A 20,496-nucleotide genomic window follows, 5' to 3' on the forward strand; every position below is an offset into this window, starting at 1 on the left:
TCTTCAAACTGTTTTTGCATTTTTGTTCTATTTGCAAAGGAAATTGGACAGTCTTTAAACACATGACCTTCACACTCACAGAGATTACATTTCCTCACGCTTGTACATTCAGTATATGCATGTCCAATTTCCTTGCATTTACCACACACCACCTTTGTAATGGCATCCACAAAGTGACCCAGCACCCCACACCTCCTGCACAGTTTTGGCTGCCCTTGGTAGAACACAAGGCCTCTATTTTCACCTAATCCAATCAGAGAAGGAATGTGTTTAAATCCACCATAACCATTTTTATCTCCATGCAATGAAACAGGTACTTTCCATGCAGTTCCAGATGCCATCATCATCCCAGACTTTCTGAGGCTCACCTTTCACTAAACAATACTTAGACAACCATGTCACAATATCTTCCTTCATCACCATCTCATTAAATATGTGAACAATCATAGTCCTATTGGAAAGATCCATCAGCTTCTGCCATTTAAACATTCTAATCAGGCCCACATCTTTTTTCTCTTCTATTTTTTTCCAAAATTCCTCCAGTAACTTTGCCGATTTGAAACTGATGTCAAAACCAATTCCCTTCGGCAAAGTAATTAAGCAATTGACATCTAATGCCCTAATCCTTAACTCTTTCTGTAACACCTTCCTTGAAAAGTCCAACCGTGAAATATCACCTGAGTGAGCCGAACCCTCACCACCCTTATACACCAAATGTGCGTAAAAGTAACGGCGCATGCCGACTCTACAGGCCGCCATGGCCGTTACAAATGTGTTAAAAGCAAACTAAACCTAAACCGAAACTTCTTCTGTGCACCAAACCCTCCAAAACCCTAATCCCTTAATCAAACACTTATACAAAAACTCCACTCTCGACTTCTGGGTTTAACCCTTTACATCTCCAACACTGGTTAGAGACTCAGTGTGTCCCAGGCTCAGCGGTTATATAGGACAGGACTTGGCGAGCTGCAGGTGAAACTCGTTGTTCTGTGCTCCCCGTGCGGAATGTGCGTCTCCTCCCTCCAGACTCATCAAATCGCCTTCATACTCTACAGCGGGAAAAAAAAACCCCTTTACTGTCTACATACAGTACATCCCTCTTAAATCCCAGAAACACAGAAACTCCGGGGCATTTCTGTGAGTCGGTACTGGGTTTCTCTGTTCGAATTTACAAGCAGAAACAATAAAAGCGCTGAAAGCAGGAAGTTATTTCTGCTCGTAGGCATAAACGTGCAAAAATACATTTTCTGATTCCTAAAACCTAATAAAATCCATGCAAGTCTCCCTTTTGTTCCCAATGCACATAACTGAATATAAACCAGTCAAGTTCAGGTACTTTTCTGATGTATATGAATACATTAGTTCTGGCGCAGCTGTTACAACAAAGATACTTGCAAACTATTTTTTTTCATACGAGCTCTTGCCGTTTTTAAATTGTATATTTTTTCAATTCGCTAAATCACACGAAACCCCAACAACACTCATCGTAAGCATCTGACCAATCACATTCCTGAATTATAAAAGTATTTAGTATTTATTTTTTACTTGTTTCATTTTTTAAAAAATGGTATACACCTGTTTTACATATTCTTGCCATTTTTGACATATTGTAAGTGGATTGTAACTTCAAATTGATAATTCCTGATCTTTATAACTGTGTATCATTTTTTTTACCTTGTAAAAAAAATACAAAAATATGTTTTAATTATTTTTGCATTTTATAGAACTTTTTTAATATATTGTGAGCATTTTAGCATAATTTTAAAATAGGACTATCAATGCTCCTAACTTTTAAACCTGTATTTATTCTGACATTAATCTCTCAAACTGCAGATGAGGAGAGATGCATTTTATTTTAAATTGGTTGTTTTGGGGGAAAATGTACATTAATTTATTTGTACGTATCATCAGTGGGAAACTTGGCATTTGGGAATTAATTGCAATCTTTACTGCAAGGCCTTCAGACTGATATAGAAATGACGGGAGATTTAAATGACACTTTGATAAATCAGACAGGCACAGTACAACATCTAAAATGGCAGAACCCTCTAAAGTACTGAAATATTTAAGGCACATTCCTAATCTACAAGATGTTTGGTGGTTACTGTGTCCTGCTACCCTTTCGTATTTTTTAGTGTGCATGAATCTGTCCCACTTCTTTTAATATCTGATTACGAGATCAAGCCAGAAAAAAAATGATGACAATTAGTAGGAAGAAAGATACAATGTATTGACAATGTAATATGCTTTAAAGAATTAAAAGGAAAATAAATACTTTATCTAAGCAAATTAATTCAACTGAGCTCCTCTAAAAACTATAGCCTGAAGAATTGCCAAAGCACAATGTATCACTTTGGGTGACACTAAGGGAAGAGGAACACAACACTCAAAACCACAAACAACTTATTTTCAACAGCAAAAATATGCTTGAAAATATTTGACAAAAAAAAGAAACCTTACACGCATGGAAACCAATATTTATCTGCTAGGGTAGAATGCAGCAGAGAACAGTAGGGCAGAAGGTTAGTGTAACTCTATAGTGCATCACAGAGGCTGGTCTCTTCCCCTCATCATGCAGGCTGACTTGTTCACAGTGAACTGTCCTCCAGCGATCCTCCTTGTCAGCTGCAATCACTGACATCAGACATGATGTTAATACTCTGACAGCACTTTGGCTGATTTGGTTAATGCGTTTTCCTATTAAACAGGAGATCTTGAGTTCAAATCCCAGTGTTGCCTTTCTTCCTGTCTTGTCTTATAGAATGTATCACTATGGATGATCACGTGCGGCTTGATTTTGTTAAATGCAAGTTTTCATTTTCTTTGTAGAACAACTTGCTTTTCATGAAATTCATACAGCTTGCGAAAGATGAAACACAGATCTTGCTTATCAGTGCAAAACAAATATCACAGGCCGGCAAGAATAAAGTCTTTTTTTTACCAAAAGGTTGCAAATGGAGAAAAGGGTTGCACGTGAGTCTCTGGGAGCTGTTATTTGAAAGGTTAGTGGTTCGAGCCCATTTCTCATTATTCTACTTAATTGGATTCCTTAGTAAAACCTTAACCCACTTGATATTTGCAGGAAATGCAGTTGTTTTGTGTGTCAAACTACAACAAGTAAACAAGTGAGTACATTAGTCATTATCACTGGGAATGACCAGTCATGGCCAACATTCAAGGGAATCATATTCAGCCATGGACTTTGACCTTCAAATGGCTGGCGGGAGAATTCATTTATACTCTCGTTGCACCCTTAGTTAAAATATTTAAAATTACAACACAGATTTGTTGGAGAACTTGAAAAGCAAAAAAGACAGTTGGACAGCATGATTATGTTAGGACTGTACATTTGTATTTCAATACTTTTGTATATTTATCTTAATTTTAATATAGATGTAACCATAAATGCTGTTCTATATATATATAAAGATTGTTGTATTTTATAATATTTTAGCGGAGGGCACAAGGGGGTCTATTATACCTTGTGAAACATCCAAGACAACTATAATAGAGGCTCATATTTTTTTAAAAAAAGTGCTTTAAAAGAAAACCAAAATTTGTATGATATCATCCCTTAATACCGACGTTCAGTTGAAGGATTTGAAGAAGCAACACAGATAGGTGAGTACATTGATTTTGGACCCATGTTTGCATCTGAATAATCTTTCCTCCTGGAAAGAATTAAAAACAGGTCTGTTTTGAGTCTCATGATGAGTCTCTTCTGGATCTGAAAAAAACAGTGTAAATTTGTTTCCGATGTATTTTTCAATTTTATCAGATTTTTTCAGGTGAATGCAGTTGATACGTTCAAGTTTTTATATGATGACAGGACCCACACTTAGGGCTCAGTACTGATAACACTGCTGATATTGATGGAGTAGAAATAAGTGATGTATTGGCAGCTTTATCTGAAACGAGAAGTCCTAGAACACCTACAAAAATGTTAGGATTCAGAGGAAGAAATATTTTTCTACCTCACCCAATCCTATTGCATTAACGAGGCTGAAGTTGGCTGCTTATTCGCCAGCTTCTTATTCGCGTTTTTCGTTCCACCTTAAGTGCTGCTGCTGTGCTGTTATTCCGCCTTTCGCCTGTAGATGGCTCTCTATAGTCATTTTTAAAAATACTAATCCGAGTGGATTACTGCACATATCCTCAGTAAAGGGGAATATGTAAGTAATGATTATCCAAATTGCATTTTTGTATGAAACACATTTCAGAAAATCGAAAACCAATTTTCAAAACTCACAATAACACAAACTGGCATGTTAGACAACAAGTAAATAAGACAAAGGCAAAACGTGAATTCTCAAAGTCTCAAAATCTTGCATTTTGCAAGAAATGTTATTATAGCAGTTTACAATGGGACATTTAGAACATAGCATATGAGAATATATGGTTAACGGAGGATGAGCAAAGGGTGATGACACTTTCTGCTTATTGCTATAACCCTCCCTCCTGATTATAAAATCGTCTCACAATTCTGCCACTGAGGTGTGAGACACAATGTAACAGACTCTCAAAATCCTGAACTTCAGGAAATGTTGCTGTACCATTTTTAAAATATGACCCTCTGAATGTGGCATGAGAGAATTTATAGGAAAAAGCTAATTGCTCTTTCTGTTGTATTGCGATGGCCCCTGTTTAGAAAAAAACATCTCAGAATTCTGACACAAAGGTGTGAGACACAAGGTAACAAATTATGAAAATCATGAAGTATAAGAAAATTTACTGTACCATTTTTTTAATATGACCCTCTAAACATGGCATGTGAGGATTTATAGTCGACAAAATAGCACCCCTTCTGCTGAATTACTTTTTCCCTCCTTCCTCATTACCAAAACATCTTAGTATTCTGACACTAAGGTAAGAGAGACAAAATCACTCATCACGAACATTTGTAATTACAAAACTTCACTGTTGCATTTCTGCGTTGTGACATTCTGAACATGGCATGTTAAAGTATATAGAAAACCTAGATCAGAACAGGTTAAATGTAATTCATAGTGATTTATATTTTTTTAATTCTTTCTAAATGAAAAAATATGTTTTTCAGTGATTATGACACTTCGGTATTACATAAATATGCTTCAATGCCAAAATAAATAATAATGGAAAAAATACCCACAGTGGACATTCATAGTTGTGATTATAGGAATGTTATATATCAGGTGAGTAGCTGTGTCAGCATGCGTAGGCTGCAAAGGAACAAGTAAAGGATTATTCCATGCTGAAAAGAGAAGAAAGGAAACATTACCTGTTGGCCGTAGAGCCTTCTTCAGGTGTGAGAAAGACAGGGCAGTAAGCAAAGATAATTTTCTTTATCTTTGCTTACTGCAGTTTATCTTTGATGACAATATCAAAGACGTTAGGAAGTTTTACGGCTAACAGGTAACAGCTCCACATCAACTTCCTTTTATAACTAACCTCATCAGATCCCTCAACTCCCAACTCTTCCAATTTCTCACTTCAGAGAAGGATAAAAAACTCAATCATCCTCTACAGAGAAAAACCATCAACACCCCTACCACCTCCACCAATCCTAACCTAATCCTTGTTTTTACTATACCCTCTGACCTTTCCCTTTCACCCCTTTACATCCTCAGCTAACATATTTTAAAATTACAATAGACTGTATAGTATTTATGTTTAAACTTAAGATAAATATGTCAAAATATCAAAATCCTTTTGACATATTTATGCACAGTGCCATCGTAACAATGCTTGTCAAGTTCTCAAACAAACCTGCATTGTATTTTTAAAATATTTCAGCAGAGGATTCAACTGGAGTATAAATGAAGATTCAACGATAATATTTTTGGGGTGAATATGGTTTTCTGGGGAATTGCAATGTTGGGCATTATTGGACATTTCCCGGTGACCCTGACAAGTGTTAAACACTCGCATTTCCTGCAAATATTAAAATGGTTATGGTTTCGCTGAGAAATCCAATCGACCGAAGACAATGTTTACATCGCAAAAGAACCCCGTCCCTGGGTGGACTCGAACCACCAACCTTTCAGTTAACAGCCAAACGCGCTAACCGATTGCGCCACAGAGACTGACTAGTTGGGTCTTCTCTCGAATCACAAGTTTGAGGTTTTAAAAAAATCTCTTACCGTTTATTTTGCCAGACGGTAATATTTCTTCTGCACTGATAACCAAGAATTGAATTTCATTTTTCGGAAGCTGTGTGAATGTAATCAAAAACAAGTTTTCCAGAAAGGAAATGAACACATGCATTTAACGAAATCAAGCCCTTTGTGATTGCCCGAAATGATACGTTCTGTACTACAGGATAGGAAGAAAGACACGGCTGGGATTTGAATCTCGGTTCTTTCGGTTAATAGAGAAGTGCTTTAACCAACTAGGCTACGGTGACAGGGCACCCATCACCTTTTACAGCCACTTGGACACACCGCTCTGAGACATCTGCGTTCAGTAAGCGCTGAACCTGCGCTCAGAGCAAATTGCCTCTTTTACATAGCAGCCCCGACACTGAGAAACGAAGAGAACTGGCTTTTATCTGGCATTCTCATGTCCAATGCGTTTGACATCTCCCAAGGGCGACAGAGTTCTTTTGCGACACTATTTCTTCTTCTTTTTTATTTCTGCACGCTTTGATAAAAAACGAGAAATCGTGCAAGGGAAAAATGTCTTTTTTTTCATAGAGAAAACGTGCACCAGGAAATGTTGTGTTGAGAAGAAATGATTTAACATGATACGTGACCTAATTTATCGGAGCAATTGCTCAACCAGCAAGGTCTGGAGAGGTTGGAGAGTCTGGTGGATGTGATAATTATACGGTGTTGTGGAAGAAAACAGTCTTTCTTTGAATCCTCAGTCAATCGGAATTTCAGTGCAAAACATAAACCCCTTGTCTGATTTAAATATATTATATTTTAAAACTCATAAAAAATCAGAAAACACGTTTCTCACTTTGAAATTTTAGACGGAGCGGTGCATTACTAGTAGCGGCGCTGAGCACACTATGGGGAAATTCAGGTCATGTGAAATGCCAGCGGTTTACTAAACAACGCGTCTCATTTCGGATCATAAGATTGTAGGTTCGACTTCTACCTGGCTCGTGTAAATTTTATTCAAGCTCCTCAGTAATAGATGTATATTATGTAATGAACCGCACCTGAAAGCAAACGTTGGGTCTGTTTCCTTTGTTTTCCAGCATGAAATAGCAAATCGTTACAAAAAGCACCTGCTAATGTCCAATAGCCGGTTATTTATTTTTCAAATTACATTTTCAGGCTTCAGACACTTTTTAATAAAACAAAAGTGTCCGGAAACTCATTAACTTTCAGGTTTGCTTGAACCTGTATTAAAAAAAAGTTATCTGAAACATCTGTGATTCCATTATCTGATGTAAAGTTGGACGTGATGTTAAGCAGATGTGAACTGTGCCTTTTCTCTTAAAAAAAAAAACAAAGTTCTTTTTTTCCTCTTCACTCCAATGCTGGAGACTGTAAGCCTGTGTGAGCTCCACACTGCGTGTCCTGTACTGCTCTATTTTGTTTAGATTATCTATGTGGTGTACAGATAGAACTCAACTGCATGATGTGAATTCCGTGTTCAGGACCAGCAGAACCTGAAAAAGTAACAGCTGACCTCGACGTGATTTGAACACGCAGCCTTCTGATCTGGAGTCAGACACGCTACTGTTGCGCCAACTAAGTTACGGTGATAGGATGACCATCACCTTTTACGGCTTTTATTCTTCCTGCGCAGCTCTTGTGCAGGTGTTGTTCTCAATTACAGATCCAGGAACACTGATTGTTTTTTCTATTTTTTTAAATTAAGTACCCCATGGTGCAACGGTAGCACGTCTGACTCTAAAGCCCAAAGTTCATTTTCAAAGTATATCGGAGTCAACTGATACTGATCAGGTTCTGCTGCTACTGAACCCGCAGTCAAGCCTTTCACCTTAAAGTTCAATTCCCCAAGCCTTTTGACCTTATATGTCCATCCCTTCTCGTCAAAACTCGTATTTTCACAGGGTACCCTTCAGAAATCGCAGTATAGAATGAAAAAACTCCAGTAGATCTCGGCCGCTGTTGGTGATTTTCCTTTTAAAATAAATGAATCTCTGGAAATTTTACGGAGTGTATCACTTTCACTGAGACCGAGAAGTGTTAAGCTGTACATGCGTCTTTTTGGTTCGGTTGTTAACCAAAAGGGTGGTGGTTTGAGCCCTTCCAGGGACGCTATGAGCCTTTTAATGTACACACCCTCCTCACTTTATTTCTCCACGGCCGGTCTTGTACCGCTAACAAATACAGAGCCCGTAGGAGGCAGTAAGCTCGCATATATAGCTTACTGTGTATATAATGAAGAAGCAGAGGTTAGTTTCTCATCTGCGCGTTACAGAGCCTTACGCAACTCGTAGTGTACCAACAGCTAGGGTTTGATCCCTGCACGGGCTATTAGTTGAAAGGCCATTGTAAATGACGTATAAGAGATTTATAGATAGATACCCTTTTGATCCCGTGAGGGAAAATAATGGCTTTTATGTTTCACACTAAATTGCGATCTTGAAACCAAAATGAAATTGACATTTGTACTGTATGTTTTTTTTTAATTACAAAGCAAACAGAGTATTCCCTTAATTCAAAGATCAGATATTGGCCAAAACAAGACAATCAGACGTGGGCTGAGTTCGGAACAGGAGCCTCTGCTTCGTCGTTTATTGAGCTTTTGATCAATGTCTGAGTGAAAAAGATTCGCTATTTTAACTCTTTGATTAAAGTACACAAAAAGCACCTTCCTACGAGGCGGAATCGAACCAGCGACCTAAGGATCCCCTCCTGACTGTAGTACAGTCCTCCGCTCTACCAACTGAGCTATCGAAGACATGCAATGCTCCCTGGCACATACTGCCCAATGTAGTGAAATGTTCCAGGTGATTTAAATCCCAGTTCGACATCAAGTTTCCAACTCGTTTTCTTAGTCTTGTTTACCTTGAATTTAAGCCACGAACAAGGATTCTACTGTATAAACTTCCAGGGATATTACAAAATGTTTGATGGGGCATCAATCATTCCAGGTGGAAATTGACTCCTTTTTTTTCTCGAGGGATCATATTAAACATTTCATTAGTATCGAGAGGAGGATCACCATGAAACACAAAACAAACAGTTTCATTCTGTCTTTTTTAGAAAGTAGCGTTTGTGCTACATTAATTATATTTACGTGGAAATATAGAAGTTGTAAATGTTAAAATTTATATTTGAATCGAAATGTGCTTTTGAGTTAAATATTAGCAGGATCATGTAATTAGTTTGTCATTACTATATATATTGCCATGTTACTAGAATTTGTAACTGAAGTTTACTAGTTGTGTTGACAAAGCTAGATACACATTTTCTAATGCAGTCTTCATTACAAGACAGTTTGTTTCTCGAAAGCGTGTTATGTAAAAAAAGAGAAAAACGAAAATATATAGATGACAATCTTTCAAAGCTGAAGATTTTACTTTTGAAAAATTGACATTTTATGTATGCAGATGCATTCGCTGGTTATAGAACTTTGCTGTGCTTCCTGAATCATTTTCAGCGTTATAAAGTGCGTGTAGAGGGAGCGATCTCTTTGTAGAGCAGTTGCCAGGCTGGAGATGTTCAGACTACTCTCGTTATTTCTCAAATGCTTACATCATTTTTCTTTCACGCTAGGACGCGAGTGTGTACATGTGTTTGGTTTTCGTTTCACTGATTCTCATTGAAGATTTGGGAATTAACGACGAAAGATTCAGTTGCCTTGGAAAGCAGAAGCTTTGGTTCACAACGATATTGAAGACACGCCCATGTAGAGCAGCATGTGATATTTGTACTATAAAAGACCAAGTGCTCAAAGTGACGTCTGCGTTTACCGTTTAGACTTTTCATCTCGGGCGCACTTTTAGAAAGCAAAGATAGAGCAGTTGTGTTGAATCACACTACAGCAGCTGTCAGCAGAGTGGCGCAGCGGAAGCGTGCTGGGCCCATAACCCAGAGGTCGATGGATCGAAACCATCCTCTGCTATGTGTATCTTATGAACGATTGATAAGCACACCATCCGTTTAATGAAGTGCGTTAAAACTGATTTTTCTCTCGTGTGTCTGCAAGCTTCACACTTACTGTATTCGTTAATCTTTACCAATAGCAGATGCCCAAATGTATCTTTGGTTGTTCTGAAATCCTTGCTAGTTTCCTCAAATCCTTCAAATGAACATCCATATCAAAGCAATTATGTTTAGATTTATTACAATTAAGGTACATATACAAAATATCAACGCACATTTGTATAATACTCATTTAATAATGATTGTCAAGTTCTCCAACAAATCTGTGTTCTAATTTTAAAATATTTTTGCTAAGGATACAACGGGTGTATAAATGAATTCTCCTGACAGCCAGTTGAAGATAAAATTCCACACGTGAAAATGGTTCTCTTGGACATTTACTGAGGTACTTAATTGTTTACTTGTAGTTCCACACGAGTAAAATGCAAATTTCAAGAGGGTTTGCAAAGAAATCCCATCAAGTTTAAGCAGAGATTATGGTTATAGCAGAACAATCTGAAGCACATCCCTGAGTGGGTTTGAACCACCAGCCCTTTGTTTAACAACTGCACAGAAACACACTCACGTTGCTTTTTGCCATTCACACATTTGTAGTTAAAATAAAATACTGACATTTTCCTGCCAGCCAGCAGTATTTCTCCTGCACTGACCATGAATAACCAATAACTTTATTTCATCTTTCGCAGGCTGTAATCTACAGAAAAGGAAGTGAATACTTGTATTAAGCTAAATCAAGCCGACGGAAATGCACTGCCGTTGTTTTTCTCCACTTTTCGTTAAAAGGAGAAAAATCACTGGCATTTTCCTGCGGTATTTCTTCTGTCCTGATAAGCAAGACTATTTTATCTTTCATAAGTTGTTTGAATTTCTTGAACTTCAGAAACAACTTGTTCCAGAAGGGAAATGAACACTTGCTTCAAAGTAAATCAAGACGTATGTCTCTCTCGCTGCGTGTGCTCTTATCTGTCCATCTCTCTCTCCTCTTCTGTCTGGCAGTCTGTGCAGAGTATCTGAAGGGGATGTAACACCACTTGGCAAAGAAGAAAAATTCTGAGGCAGAATAAAAAAAAACATTATTCTCTTCTCAGTCAGATTCACAGCTTAGACTCACAATCAGACAGAAGCTCAACTCCGTACTGCTCTCTATCCTCACAATCCAGAATCAGAAGATATTCAGACAATCAGTGCTGCTACATGAACAATATCAGACAGAACAGCCTGGACTCAAGTCACATCTCCCCCTTTTCTCCTTTCTCCCAGTCCTCTTAGAGACATAAAAGAGCTCCTGGTTCTCCTCTCTGTGAACTGGGCTCAGGGGTCACTGACCTGGCAGCTGTGGGCTCTTTTCCAGAGCAGAAGCAAGAATTTTCTATTAACCCTTTCCAGGACTTCCAGCCCTTCAGTATTACTTTCTTTACTGTATATCAGCCTCCAAACATGTTTTAAGTGTTTTATAACACAAGTGAGTGTGGAATTATATTAGTATTTATGTAATAAACACCGGTATTGACACTCTGATCAGTATATTGATTATTAGTAGCCAATGGGCCGATGGTCGTGACCAGTTGACCAGTCTGTATCTCTGAGCAGTGCTCTGGTGATTCTACACCAGCCCTGAGATTCAGCTGCTCTCACAAGTGTCTCACAGACAGTCTTATAAATGTACAATTAGATGAAGTCTTGTAACAGTTATACAGTTAATTTAAATCATCAGACTATCTATAGAGCTGAGAGCTGGGTGGAAATAAAACCAGGATACACATTTTAACCTCCAGGAACATGAGTCTGATCCTCCTGGCTTCTATACTCTGATGATTCGTGTAAAACCCTTAAAAGCGCTTATTTCAGGGACTCGTGCTCGTTCTCTACTGCTCCACATGGGTACGCTTTGTAACGCATTAATCTGTGAAGTAAACTTTTTTTTTCTGTTTAATGAATGTCATTCCTCGGTTTGTCGCTCTCCACCTCCAACTGTTATAAATCGCCTCTCTTCACAGCCCCTTTTTTTTTGGGGGGAGATGTTATATTTGTATGAAAAGCCCTCCGGGCTCCGGACAGGAGTCTCCTCCAGCAGAGACGCGCTCTTTTTTTTATTAAACGAATTTACAAATATAACTACAACCAGAGGATCAGAAACAGGTACAAGAGAAAAAAACACAACAGAAAAAAAAAACATTTAACCACCAGAGGTAATGAAGTAAATTATGTGATCAAATTGTATTTTTACATATATGTTTTCCTGGCTTTATTATTTCTCAATTATTTATAGAATTTAGTGTTTCAAAATGCATGCGTTTCCTGTATAAAATAAAAATTAGCACTCACTTTTTTACAAAACAAAAAAAACGCTTTTCTTTTTGCAACATTTCGAGTACCTCTGGCATTCCTGAAAAAGACACACAAAAGCAGCAGAGACGCGCTCTGCTCTGTCAGAATAAGCGCTGTGACGTCACAGACACCAGCCAGAGAGCCGGGATCAGAGAGAGAAAGAGAGCGGGAGGCGCATGGAGCGCACGGAGAAGAGTTATTGATCACTTATCTATCGACAACCAATTATTTCAACTGAAGAACCGTAGAAAAATCGATTAACTTCACCGATTGGTGAGTACTGATTCTTTTCTTGATCATGTTTAAATATCTAGAAAACAGTTAATAAATAATAATAATAATAATTGCTTACACTTATATAGTGCTTTTCTGGACACTCCACTCAAAGAGCCTTACAGGTAATGGGGACTCCCCTCCACTACCACCAATGTGCAGCATCCACCTGGATGATGCGACGGCAGCCATAGTGCGCCATAGCGCTCACCACACATCTGCTATCAGTGGGGAGGAGAGCAGAGTAATGAAGTCAGTTCATAGATAGATAGGGTTAATAATGTTCAATCCAAAATTAAACAATGATTATTCATATTATTATTTAGGTAACTGTATCCTAGAGCTAGAAAATGATATTTCAAGTTTATAAATGTATATAAGTAACAGTTAAAATGCATTTTTCCAGTGTTTATAAATCATAAGAATGGTAACCACGGCGACAGGCGCTCCATCACCGCACGCGTTTAAGTTTCTCGCATTTGTCACAGAGAGCGGTGTGACGTCACGGGTAGCAACTAATACTAATACCAGTGTCTTCATGTTAATATTAGTGAGAGTACAACTGGTAGTTTTAATGCTAGTGTTCATGTGAGTATTAATGACAGTGGCACTACTGATTGTTTTAGTTTTAATGTTCATATTCATGTTAATATTAATTATAATTATAGTGTTACTGTTAGAGTATTAACACTAGTAGTAATGTTAGTTTTAGTAACAGCATTGGTGTTATTATTAGTAGTTTGTGTCAGTGTTAGTGATAGTGTTACTGTTGTAGTATTAGTAGTATTTATATTTGTGTTAGTTATTGTGTATCTGTGGATAAGTGTGTTTGTGGTATCTGTGCGTGTGTGGGTGCATGTCTGTGCATGTGTGGTGTCTGTGCGTGTGTGGGCTGTTAGTGTGTGAGCTTGTGAGGTCTCTGAGTGTTTTGTGTCTATAAGTGTGTGTCTGTGAGTATGCGTAGTGTCTGTTTCTGTGAATGCATGCCTGTGAATGTGTGTGTATGGTGTGTGTCTGTGAGTGTGTGGTGTCTGTCAGTGGGTAGTTTTATATTTGTAAGTGTATGTGTTGGTATGTCTGTTAGTGTGTGTAGTGCCTGCGTCTATGTGAGTATTAATGATGATAGCATGTGTGAGTGTATATATGTGAGTGTGTAAGTGTCTGATTGTGTGTATAAATGTGTGATGTGTCTGTGAGTGTAAATGTGTGTGAGAGTGTAGGTGTACAGTATATCTATCAGTGTGTGTGAATGTGTGTGTAGGTGGGCTTGGGTTCCACTGATGTGTCTGACAGAAGTGACCCATCAACAGGTGTTGAGTTCCAGAGCCGCTTGCAAATAAAAACACTTTCTAGAGTCCAGACCACCGTCCAGAGAGCTGTGAGTTCTCTGTTTTTATCAGTATTAGTAATAATGACAGACATCAGAAAATATCGCCTTTGCAGTGATGTCACACCTCTTCTTCATAAATTTTCTTTAATGACAGGACATTTCTGTGTCTGAGTGTCTGCTGCAAATAGTGCGACAAGCCATTTCTCTCCAATATTTTCTGGTGCGGTTATTTATCGCATACAAAATATTATTCTTATTAAGAATATTTTACCTGCTAAGTCACAGTGAAACTGCTACGGCGAATGAACTTCTTATGAGTGGAAAACATTCAGAAGACTTGATGTCTCCAGGGGAGGCTTGAACTTATAACCTCAGCATGCCTCCACTGTGCACAGCTATATAAGTAACACAGACTGACTGATTGTACCATTAGACCTGTGCAAGGCAGGCTTTTACACAGATTGTAAAACTGGCACAAATGCAGGGTGAAACATGGGGTTTTGGATGTGGCTACATCTCCACATGGGGGAAAGGGATAGTAAAATATCAAGGAAAATATAAGAGAAGAAAATGAAATATATGTGCTCACTGCAAAGTAGGAAGAGGTGGTTAGACAAGCAAAACAGCTTTGCAAATAATGTGAAGCGACATTGTTTTGTGTCTATCTGCTCACGGATTTCGCTTCATGTGCCTTAAGCTGTGCAATTTGTATGGTTGTTGAATGAGATTGGTTTCTTCAAAAGCCCGGTCAATTGCCAGTGGAGAGTTTGCCATGCACACCTTCATGAAGACTCCTTTAATTGTCAAGGTGCCTCCTTTGCATAGAATAGTAGCACCAACACTAAGGAAAGGATGAGGTGTCTTTTATTAAGCTATTGCAGTGTTTGTTTGACTGAGGATCCTTGTGTGCTGAACTGGCCTCTGAAGAAGTGTAGTGCAGTAAAGGAGAAGGTTTGTGTCACTGAAGACTGTCACAGAACAGAACAATACAATTATAATACTTTTATGAGAGTAAATATTACTGGTGAAACACAGTTTTTATTATGGTGAAAACAGGAGCACCTTCTCTATATTTTTGACTGAAATATTTAAACGACAAGAAATACTATCACTATGCAATTCATTAATGCAATTGAGCTCCTCTAAATGTTCTAGTCTGATGAAACAATGTATAGAATTAGGTGACAATATAGGAATTAATTCAAATGCACAAGATAAAGTTTCAGCAACAAAAATGCGCTCGAAAATATTTTACAAGAAAGAAACCTTACATTCACCTTAAACCTTAGCAGAGAACAGTAGGACAGATAGTTAGTGTCACTGGACGCTGCGTCAGAGAGGCTGATCTCTTCTCCCTCATTATGCAGGCTTACCCACTCATGATGAACTGTCCTCCAGTGATAGTCAGCTGACATCACAGACTCAGACTTCAGACTCAGTTCATGTACATATTATCCCTTAATTGTACCTGCCACTGCATTACAATAATTTGATTAAAACAACTGCTAAACAAACAATTATCAAATATTTCTTTCCTTCTTTTAGCAGATAAAAAAATAAGTATTTATTCCTTTCCTCTCCTACCAGTCTTTGCAAGCCACCCAGTTTTCTCTGAGCCAGTGTGAGGTATGAGGCAGTCAAGGCTAACACAGCCGAGCACTCTAAAGAGCTGGATTAAAGCTCCAGACTCTTTGGGGACGTAAGTTGGAATCCCACTGCTGCCAAATATCTCCAACTATCTCTCTGTTAAGAAGCACTTAATTTTTTGTTGTTACATCCCTTTGATTTAAACCAATTTCAGACCAATACATTTAAATAACCACACTGTTCTTACGGCATTGCATTGTCTGGCAAAAAAAATAACATGACACACACATTTTCTGCGGAGGGAAAAGGAGAACTTGTGCCATTCAACCTTATAGCGTGATGTCATTTTCTCACGCTCATTTTTAGATGCTTGTGATCGAATCTATGATCCTTATGAGTGTGCTCACCCTCCATAAAGGTACCACAGATATAATGTGCCACGTTTTCAGAGAATCGCTTTAAATACAGGTCAGAAGAAGGCAACAAAATGTCCGCTAGGCAGTTCAGCGATGTCAACGGTGTTCTCTGTTGTTTAGGTGTAGAGTGCCAGCCGTTACAACCAGGAACCACACAGTTTCAGGCATCAAAAAGACTTCCCCAAAACCCTGATCCTCTCCTTACTCCGATGATGGCATTCAGACATTTCCTGCAACAAAGCCATGATATGGTCTTCAACAACACACGTGAAAAGCTTGTTCCCTACCCCTGCAATCCTTCTCAAAGAAGGACCAAGTGTGCTCAGTGTTAAACTGTTCATTATTAATAATAACAATAAACTTTACTTTATATAGCGCCTTTAAAGGTGGCTTCTCAAAGCACTTAGCAGAATGACAACAATACAATGAAAAAAATACACAAGATAAGCAGGATGAGAATACACAGTTAAAGGAGACAGTAGATGGTGGTACTAAATACAGTAGGAGCAAAGGGGTAAAGAATAGTTAATTAAAGGCTCTTCTAAAGAAGGAGGCTCTGAGTCTGGATTGGAAGGAATTTAGACAAGGTGACTCTCTGATATCCTTGAGGATAGAGATCCAGAGGTTGGGGGAATAACCGGAGAAGGCCCTGTCACCCGTAGAGTGTAGACGGGCTTGGGGGACAGATAGGAGACCAGAATTAGAAGAGCCAAGGTTGCGATTAGGGGAGTAGGGCAATAAGAGCTCAGACAGGTACTGAGGTGCCAAGCCATGGAGAGGCTCATAGGTGAGCATGAGGATTTTGAAGTCGACATGAAACTTGACAGGAAACCAGTGCAAGGACTACAGGATAGGAATAATGCGATCACTGACCAGGTCCAGTGCAAATTTTTCCCTTGTGGCCGCTGGTTCATTTTCGACTGTCGACTCATAAGAAGTCCTCTATTTGACTTGATCAACACCAATCCCTAGAGGATTTCGAAAGGCTGAATCAAAATAACATGTGACTCTAGGTGGACTCCAACCCACAACCTTTGAATGACTTCATTCTATTAACATCTAGAAGTCCAACACGCCCTCCATTGCACCACAGAGCCAACACTTGTGCTAAAACATAAAACACCTGCAGAAAGCTGTAACACATGCATATCCTTTCATCCTTAATTTTACTATCAGTGACATATTTAGCCAATGTCCACCTGGAATTTCCTCCCCCTTAAACATTTGTTATATCTCTGCAGCAGAACATAGCAGGAGCCTGGTTCAGGTCTTAAATTGAAGCTAACCCCCTTGGCTTTGAGTGTGAATAGTCAAATTTCTTATATTTCTTAATGTGTCCTCTCAGCAGAAAAAAAAAACAAAATATGAAAAAAACAGCTGGTAATGATTTTAAAACCTTCTTCTAGGTGGCTACTAGCTTGGATAAAAATTTGGGACAAATTGATCAATTAGAAAAAATTATACATCATGTTTTGTGAAGACTGGACCTGGAATGAAATTTCACGCCTATAATAAAAAATCATAAAAATATTGAAAATAATAAGAATAAAAACCATTGCAAAAAAAACCTCAGAGTTGCCTTCTGGTGTGAAAAAAAGGAGCACTGATAAGAAACTGATAAAAAACTGATTGATTACCCCTTCTGAGTCAATGATTGACAGCTAAAAATGCGGCCTGAAGCTTCTAGAGGAAGTCTCACCCCCTAAAGGCTCTGAATGGCTGAAAATACAATGAATGACAGTGGTTTTTACCAATCAAATTGCCTTTTTTCTGGCACTCGTTCTTCAAACATTTACTAATTTTTATTGGGATTCTGCTAGTTCATTAATTTATTGGTTTATTGCATAATAGTGTCATGTCTGTGGAAACAAACTTTATGGTTTTGTTGTGGTAATATTTGAGAATACGTGCATGTGAGAAAATTTGTGGAGCGGTTTCAAACAAACGTTGTTTATCTCGCGTTTATCTTAAAAATAAAAAGTGTCATCTGGGGAGACAGGAGTGGTCCTCGGTGACCGCGATCCGGACTAAGTGAGCTCCATAAATATTGGCAGTGATTGGCCTGGTGTTTATGAATAGATACCACTGGGATTCACACCCAGGATCTCTTGTTTTTTAGTCAGGCACACTAACCAGCTAAGCCATGGCACCAAACATGCAAAATGTTATCTACAGCTTCAAACATCTGTGAGAAACAGGCAGCTTTGCAGTGTTACACCTGCTGGCTCAAAAGGTTAACCTTTTCAAAGATGAAGATCGGGAGAGGATTTTTTTGTCAATTCAATCAAACGTTTCAGAAATGCTGAAAGATTGGTGTGTCTCATGAGCAGCACAGGCTCTTGTTTGCTTACAAATAGAATTAATTTCTTACTCCAATCTACTCAACTTCAATTTTTGCTAATCATTTTGTTTAATTGCTTCCTACTGTATACTGCGCTGATTACTGCACTGTTCAATTTACCAGTTGATTTTCATTTCTTGTTCTGTAAGACAAAGAGGCTGTTCAAAACGTTACCTCACACTTCAGCAGCTCTTTTATTTCCAAAGGCGCAGAGAGAGATACTACAACAGGTAACACCCCGTGAGAAATATCATGAGCATCTGTAAAACCTCTCTACCTGCAAACTCCCCACACTGACGTGTGTGAGGAGGGTTTTAAAGGGACATTTTGAAGTGTAGAAACATTTTATCATTCCCTAATTTTCTGTGCAGTTTGTTCCCCTTCAACTATGCCCAACAACAGAGCTAGTGTTTAATATGACAAGAGTAAAGGCACACTGCACATCTGCAAAAGATCACATCCGAGTTTAGTTACAGCAACATCAGAGTTTGGAAGGTACAGTTGGTAGTTTCAGATCACGTTTTTATTCAAGTTTCAAGCAACCCTGAATACCTTCTCAAGAAAAATGTGAGAATCCCAGCTAAATCCAGTACGATAGCTGCACTGATCTACAGTATACAGTTAGAACACTGTTTGTGCGTTAAAAGAAGACACACCGCCCAGAGCATTTCTAAAACAGGAATTACACATTTCGGAATGCGCCCTACTTTATAAATTAAATAAAAGGTCCGAAGTCTGCTCCAAAGAAGAACTATATTCAGAGCTGCCAAAGAAGTTGAGATTTCACCAAGTGACAGGAAATATCTCATAAAACGAAGGTACAGTCGTTTCCATGTCGGGCAAGAGCTAAAGCCCAGTGTTCTTTGATCGAGTAATGTGAGGAAGGAATGTGCTGCAGAAGGTAGTGTGGCTGCGTTGTCTAAGGTGCTGGATTTTAGGCTCCAGTCTTTTTGGAGGCATGGGTTCAAATTCCGCTGCTGCCAGGTTCTTCTATGTTAAGACCTTGCTTCCGATGAGAATTTAATCAGTTAAGAATTTATTCGACAGTCTGTCGAGAGATTGCGATATCTTTCAAGATAGTTTTTGTCAGCTCAACAGGCAGAAAAAAGCTTTAATTTGTCATCTCAACAGAAATGCTCATTGACCCTTTCAGCTTCATGCGGGTAACAACAGCTGCCGAGATAACTTTTCAGTCAGTGCGAATCGTAGTGTGCTGTCTATTCCATTTAATATTGCTTTTGGCTTGCATTCAGCTTTTGTCAGTGAAACTCGAATGCTCTGCTTTTTCACACCGAATTGTCAGCAGGAGTACAGTTTATGAAATCTTTGCACACAGCGCTCCATCAAAAATACTTTGTCCAAGTTTAGAAGAAATTGTGGGATTCTCTGCATGCGTTCACAACACATACCTCAAACAACAACACCATTCAATGGGAAATTGATTCTGCTTCTTGCTGTTGTTCCTGTGCTTGCGGTAGTTATAAAGTTGAACGCTCTTCCACCTTCTGCTATAGTATTCACTGGGTCAGCTTCATCAATTGGCTCACAAAGGTCAACTGTCATTCAGGTCCGGAAAAAATCAGCAGCAGTGTCGTTATTTTGTCAGTGGGTATGGCTGTCTTTTAAAACACATGAAAAATACGAGTTTGTGGATTTCTCCAAATAGCAACGGCAAGTTTTAAACCTGCGATAAACATTCTTCCAGTTGAATAGTTTTCCTTCAAGGAAAAGGCAGCACAACAGGGATAGTCAATATTTAAAGACTTCAGCATCTGTATTGGATTGCTTGTATGTAGATATCGCTCAGAATCCCTAATATTATTCTCCCGAATTCAGTTGTGCAGTGCTTTAGCTGTTTCAGAGTTTCTTTTATTGACACTGCTGTATTAGAGAAGTGACATAATCACAAACGCAACCATTTGTGCTGGCTGTTTCACTATTAAGCTTTGTTAACTATCACATGATTTTAACTAATTTAACGTCATCTTCAGAAAGGCAAGAGAGCGCTGCGCACTGAGGTGAAAGCTGTGTGAGCTCCTAACTGGGTGTCCTGTGCTGTTACATGCGCTCTCATGTAGACTATCTACTGTATCTGCAGCCCAGTGACAATAACACCTTGAACTTGTTTCGCATTTGAAAGAAAATGCTAAA

The 20,496-nt window shown here is 38.6% G+C and overlaps 2 non-coding genes across 2 annotated transcripts; one reads left to right on the forward strand and one right to left on the reverse strand.

The window, feature by feature from the left end:
• Positions 1–5,988: 5,988 nt before the first annotated feature.
• trnan-guu (transfer RNA asparagine (anticodon GUU)) lies at positions 5,989–6,062 on the reverse strand. Its single transcript has one exon. It is a non-coding gene; the product is annotated as a tRNA-Asn (tRNA).
• A 3,895-nt stretch (positions 6,063–9,957) lies between these two features.
• Positions 9,958–10,029, forward strand: trnam-cau (transfer RNA methionine (anticodon CAU)). Its single transcript has one exon. It is a non-coding gene; the product is annotated as a tRNA-Met (tRNA).
• The last annotated feature ends 10,467 nt before the right edge of the window (positions 10,030–20,496 follow it).

The sequence above is a fragment of the Lepisosteus platostomus genome, chromosome 5, assembly GCF_059453375.1.
Source record: "Lepisosteus platostomus isolate fLepPlt1 chromosome 5, fLepPlt1.hap1, whole genome shotgun sequence".
Lineage (NCBI taxonomy): Eukaryota > Metazoa > Chordata > Actinopteri > Semionotiformes > Lepisosteidae > Lepisosteus > Lepisosteus platostomus.